Genomic DNA, 6,942 nt, shown 5'->3' with positions numbered 1-6,942 from the left:
GAACAAACATCAGACCAGTCGGTTGGAAACAGCTAGAATTAAAACAGAAGATGGGCGTGCGGAGGGGGAGTGGGGAGAGGGGGGGAAATAATAAGAAAAACATTTTAAAAACATTTTCATCAGCAGACACACCAGGAAGAGATTTATCCAATCACCATAAAAAAAAAAAATAACTAACGGGATAACAGGGGGAGGAAGAAAATAAGATAAGTAAACGGTATAAATGGGAAATGAGAATCCGTGAGGAAATGAGAAACCGTGAGCAGCGTCAAAAGGACTTTTACAAACCCTCCTTTTATTTTAATTGTCAAAGCTTCAAGAGACCCGTGAAAACCATTGTGAATTAATTTTCAAAGCCTATTTTTAAAAAGCAACGCTCATTCCATTTCTTTTCTGCCCTTCTAATAGTCCGAGCACAAGGGGAGGGTTAGAAGAAATAGGTTTGTTTTTGTAAGCAGGGGCATTGCGTCATTTCGGTCAGGTCAAACAGGTTCTCATGAATAATAAAAGGGGTTTTCTGCCCTTCACTGGATAGCCCAGGCAAGACCGATCTCGTCAGATCTTGGAAGCGAAGCAGGGCTAGCCCTGGCAAGTAGCAGGGTTGACCCTGGAAAGTACTTGGATGGAAGACCTCGAAAGAATACCAGGGCTGTGGTGGGAGGCAAAGGCAGGCGATGAAGTCACTTCTCTGAACATCCTCCATGCCCCCGTAGGAGTCACCAGAGGTCACCATGACTTCCAGGGACAAGCGCGCACATACACACACACAACAAATTTTTTTTACAAAAAATAATTAGATGTTTTCTGACTTTCTCCAATGAATTCCCGCCCCCCATCAAGTCACAGCTCACTTATGGCTACCCCACAGGGTATTTAAAGGACGTTCAGAGGTGGTTCAGATGTTTTAAAGGATGTTCAGATGAGCTTTGCCATCCGTTGCCTGTCTCTGTATAGCGACCCTGACTTCCTTGAAGGACTTCCATCCAAATTCTGACCAGGACCAACCTTGCTTAGCTTCCGAGATCTGGTGTGATTGGGTTAGCCTGGGCCATCTAGGTCCATGCCATCCAGGTCTACCTTGGCAGTGCAATCCTAAACAGGGTTACAACCTTCTGAATGACTTGAAGCCGTTGAGCTTAAAAGGGCATACCTCTGCTTAAGACTCTGGAGGTGACCAATGAGGAATTAATGTTACGTAAATAGCCTATCGTTGGGAGTTGGGTGTGGTTGGGTGTGGTTTTTGCATACTATTTAAGCAGAGCTGTTGCCCTGTAGTTTAATCTTGTATCTGCTGAATCACTAATAAAGCTGCGCTGTTCACTGCAATACATCTTGACCCCAGTATTTAATAGAACCCTTCCCACATTGGCCTGTCAAACCACAGTGACTTCTCCAACCACTCAGACCAAGAGGAAAGGTGAGATAAAAATGTTTTTTTTTAAATAATAATAATAAAGGAAATACTGTTCATCACAGAGAATTCCAGAACACATTTTATGGTGCGCACACACAACTTACACAGGGCATTGGTCAGGTTTGCTTGGCCTCACCGTCAACTCAAATATATTTAGAACTGCCAACTCCAGGTTGGGAATTTCCAGGAGATTTGGGGGGCGGAGCCTAGGGAGGGGCAAGGTTTGGAGGGGGCGGGATCTCTGCAAGGTATAAGGCCAAAGAGTCCACCTTCCAAAGCAACCACTCCGAGATTTCCAGGGCCCCTCTAAATGCCGGCAACCCTACAATGTATATTATTTATTTATTTAGATATTTATCCCTCGCTTTTCTCACCAATGGGGAGCCAAAGCAGTGGATAACAATTTTCTTCCCTCCTACAATCTATCCTCACATCTGTGAGGTAGGTGGGACTGAGAGAGAGAGGGGGGCCCAAGATCATTCAGTGAGCTTCCGTGGCAGAGAAAGGATTCGAACCTGGGTCTCCCCAAATCCTCCTCCTACAACCACTACACCACACTGGCTCTGTGAACTGAAGGTTTGGCTGCATCCATGTGTTGTTGGGTATCATGCTCTCCTTGTGCTACAGCTGTGGTTTGCTTGCAACTGGATTTCCCTATGTGAACAAGAGAGAATCCAGGAGATGAATGACTGATAACAACACAAGGTGAGTGCCATACCCAAAGGATGCAGCCTTTGACTGGAGATCCTGGCACAGAGAGCAGCTGCATTCTATGCACTTCCCATTAGAAATGTCATCACATTTGCAATTACCTGGCTCAGCATACCAATTTTCCCAGCTTGCAATGCTTGACTGTATTACAAATTGAGCATCATTTCCCCCAGAAGTTCTTCCTCTGGCTCAGAATATAAAACATGACTCTGTACATGTGCTGTCATTGTTCAGGCTGCTTTTTTGACACATGAACCAACATTTACTCATTAGGCTCTTACCAGTGATGAAATTCCCATTGGCGGCTATGGAACTGAGAACCACAAATTGTCCTTTTCAGCACACATGCAGACGTTAGTTCATGTTAACCCTTGGCTTGACCCTTGGTTCTCTGTTTCATAGCTGCCAATGGGAATTTCATCACCAGCAAGAACCTAATGAGTAAACGTCGGGTCATGTGCCAAAAAAGCAGCCTGAACAATGACAGCACATGTACAGCGTCATGTTTTATATTCTTAGCCAGAGGAAGAACTTCTGGGGGAAATGATGCTCAATTTGTAAGCCAAAGGTATCACAGCAGAAGAAGTGTGCATGCACACAGAAGCTCATACCCAGAATTAAGGTGCCGGTGGACTCAAACTTTGTTCTAAAACGGCTCTGGACTACAGGATAGGAACAGCATAGCCAATGCATTTGTGCATGGTAAATATTCCCTCTTCATTGTAGCCCATTCTTGTGACAAATTCCTCCTTCTTGTTTCCCCTTACATGACGGTTTTACATTCTCCCCCCCCCCCTCAAATCTCCCTCTTATTCCTGGATGCACTTTTTGGGAAAGCCACCCTTTATCTTGGCTGGTACTGGAAATCGCTATTCACAGGGTGCAATGAGAGAGGGTGCATGCCCAAAGCACCTCCAGAACACGTGCAACCACCTAATCCTATCCCAAATTGCTTTTCAAACTCCCTTGCTCCAACAGGATTTGCCCTGCAGTATGCAGGTCTGGTCTTCGCTAAACAAAAGCCTCAAGCCCCAAAGTTGCATGGCTCTTAGATCCTGGCAGGTATTCCCCGGGGTACAGGATAAGCCAAAGTAAGCATGTCCTGAGGTTAGAGTAGACACACCACTGAACTTGTCAACCTCCAGGGCTATTTTTGGGCAGGAACGCACAGGAACGGTGTTCCGGTTGGCTCCCACATTGGCCACACCCAGTAGGAACTCATTAGCATAATAGGCCACACCCAACAGCAGAAACTCATTAGGATTGGCTACATTAGGGGTGTGTGGCCTAACATGCAAAGAAGTTCCTGCTACAAAAAAAGCCCTGGGTTTTGACAATAAACAAAGTAAATAGAATAAGAAGCAAAAGGTGGGTGTGGCTGGATGACCACACTTCTGGTAACATGGGGTGTGGCCTAATATGCTAATGTGATGTGCTATCAGGGTGTGGCCTAATATGCTAATGCACTTCTGCTGTTGGGTGTGGCCTATTATGCTAATGAGTTCCTGCTGGGCTTTTTCTGCAAAAAAAGCCCTGACAACCTCCATCTGAGTCCTGGAGACCTCACCTGAAGCTGCCGTATACTGAATCAGACCCTTAGTTCATCAGGGTCAGTATTGTCTGCTCAGACTGGCAGCAGCTCCCCAGGGTTTCAGACAAAGGTCTTTCACGTCACCTACTGCCTGGTCCTTTCAACTGGAGATGCCGGGGACTGAACCTGGGACCTTCTGCATGCCAAGCAGATGCTCTACCACCGAGCCACGGCTCCTCTCCTGGAATGACACCTGATTTCCAGGCTACAGACACCAGTTTCCCCGGAGAAAATGGCTGCTTTGGAGGGTGGACTCTTATAGCATTATACCAGCTGAGGTCCCTCCCCTCCTCAAACCCTGCCCTCTACAGGCTCCACTCACAAAGCTCCACGAATCTCCCAACCCGGATTTGGCAACCCTACATGATGGTTTGGGCCAGCCCCCACCAAAGCTGGATTTCCATCTGCAGAGTGTGACTGTCTTGCTTCCCAGGACCACTGCAGCCTGAAACGCCTACCAACGCAGCTGCTGGGAAACCAGGCACCACCAGGGGACAACATGGGAGCCACCACCCCCTTCCGTCAGTGGAAAATCCTCCACAGGATCCAACTCCATATTTGCAAATATACATTAATTCCACTCTGATTAAATTGGAGACTGGGGGAACTATGGGGCTGAGCAGTTCCATGGAACGAGAACATAACAACATAAGAGAAGCCAATGCTGGATTAGGCCAATGGCCCATCCAGTCCAACACTCTGTCACACAGTGGCCAAAAATACCAGGTGCCATCAGGAGGTCCATCAACCCTCCCACTGCTGCCCTGATCCCCAAGCACCAAGACTACAGAGCATCCCTTGCCCCAGATTGAGAGTTCCTGTCTATACCTTGTGGCTAATAGCCACTGATGGACCTCTGCTCCGTATGTTTATCCAATTCCCTTTTGAAGATTGAGGATGTTTATCTATGGCTTGACTTTGCCAAGTGCCGAATGCATCCATATCCAATAGGTGGCAGCATTAGATCCAAATCTAGATCAAAGGGACTGACGGAGGAAGGCAGCCCTAGAGTCTGACAGTCACCAAGTGTTCAGAATTGACTAGACACGCTAAAGAAAAGCTACAGCCAACCCTGTTCCGAAGAAGGCACTTTGTGTCTTAGAGAGAGAGAGAGAAAAGAGCTCAGAACAGAGAGAAGTAAAGAAGGGGACACCTGAGGCCAATGCAGACATGAGCGGACTGGCAAAAAGGATCTAGTTGTTTACTCAACGGCCACAAACAAACCCGAGCTGATATAATGCTAGAAGAGTCCAGTCCACCCTCCAAAGCAGCCATTATCTCTAGAGGAACTGATCTCTGTAGACTGGAAATCAGTGGTCATTCCAGGAGAGTTGCCGTGGCTCAGTAGTAGAGCCTCTGCTTGGCATGCAGAAGGTCCCATGTACAATCTCTGACACCTCCAGTTAAAAGGATCAGGTAGCAGGTGCTGTGAAAGAGCTTCGCCTGAGGCCCTGGACAGCTGCTGCCAGTCTGAATAGACAATACTGACTCTGATGGACCAGGGGTCTGATTCAGGATACGGCAGCTTCATGTGAGATCTTCAAGCCCCAGATGGAGGTAGGCAACCCTTAGAATAAGCTTACTTTGGTTTATCCCTGGAGCCAGCGTGGCATAGTGGTTAAGAGTGGCAGACTCTAGTCTGGAAAACCAGGTTTGATTCCCTGCTCTTCCTCCACAGGAAGCCTGCTGGGTGACCTTGGGCCAGTCACGGTTCACTCCAAACTCTCTCAGCCCCACCTACCTCATGAGACACCTGTGGTGGGGAGAGGAAGGGAAGGCGATTGTAAGCTGCTTTTGAGGCTCTTTAGGGTAGAGTAAAGCAGGGTATAAAAATCCACTCTTGTCCTTCTTACTGACCTACTGCAAAGAAACCCAAGGAAGCAAACAGGTTTTCAAAGAATGAAAGGAAACGTTCCACCCACGGAACTCTCTTCCACCAGCAATACCGGTGGTAACACCAGCAATTTCAGATTAGAAGATTGTTTAAAAATGGAAATGCTGACATTTCTTTCAACAGGAATTGTGGCTCTGGATAAACTGTCTGTGCCCAGCTCTGGCAGGCCTTGATTTCCTTTATTTGTTCTCAAGTTATGTTTGTTTACTCAGGAGGAGCTTCAGCATATTCATGTGTGATTGCAGCATCCTACAGCCTTCTGTTTTTCAGAGGGGGGAAAAAGCTGGCTTGAGTCCCTACAGCTGCGGGAGAAAATTCTCCTAAGCTCTGTAATTGCCACAGTCTTGTCTCTTGGCTGCTGGTGGCACCCTGAGCCCTTGCGTCCTTCCTTGCCAGAGATTGGTGTGAGTGCTTTCAAACATGACGGAGGTTAATGCATTCATTAACCCATCCCCAGCGATGATTTCCTGCCTTTCCCAGCATCGTTGCTCTCCTGATCTAGAGCCTCTCCAAAGGCTTCTAACTCCCTGCGGCCTGAAATTACAATCGCAGAACCGAAATGGAGAGTCTCTCATTGGGCGACCTTGGATATTGTTTCACCATCAGCCATGTTTGGCCAACATGTCATTGTGGATTCCCCTGGACTTGAATTTGAAAAATAACTACATGGTGACATACTTCATGATGTTACCGGAGAAGCGCATGGCGTAGGGTTGCCAGATCCCACCTGGCCACCAGTGGGGGATGGGATGCTAGGGTTGCCAGATCCAAGTTGGGAAACTCCTGGAGATTTGGAGGTGGAGCCAGAGGAGGATAACAACCTCAGTGGGGTACAGTGCCATAGAGCCCACCCTCTAAAGCATCCATTTTCTCCAGGGGAACTGACCTCTGTAGTCTGGAGATGAGCTGTCATTCCAGGGGATCCCCAGGTCCCACCTGGAGGCTGGCCTCCCTAGCATGGCTGGACAATGCCAGAGGTCCACTTGCCCTTGCATTCCATCTCCAGCAGTACTCAACCAGGTAACTCTGGGAAAGCCACAAACAGGGCATGGAAGTGATAGCCCTACACCACCAGTAACCTTCCCTGCAACTGACAGTCAGAAGTACACTGTTTGTGAATATGGAGGTTCAACAACCATGTTGGGTTGCCAATCTTCAGATGGGACACGGAGAGCTCTTGGAATCACGACTGATTTCTAGACTACGGAGATCAGTTCCTCTGGAGAACTTGGGTGGTTTGGAAGATGGACTCCATGGCCTTGTATCCCAGTGAGGTCCCTCCTTCCCTCAAGCCCGGCCCTTCCCAGGCTTTACCCCCAGGGTTCGAGGGAT

This window comes from Gekko japonicus, unplaced genomic scaffold (assembly GCF_001447785.1).
Source record: "Gekko japonicus isolate JY-2015 unplaced genomic scaffold, Gekko_japonicus_V1.1 scaffold690, whole genome shotgun sequence".
NCBI classification, from domain to species: domain Eukaryota; kingdom Metazoa; phylum Chordata; class Lepidosauria; order Squamata; family Gekkonidae; genus Gekko; species Gekko japonicus.
The sequence above is the reverse complement of the archived record's forward strand: the minus strand, read 5'-3'. Positions refer to the sequence as shown.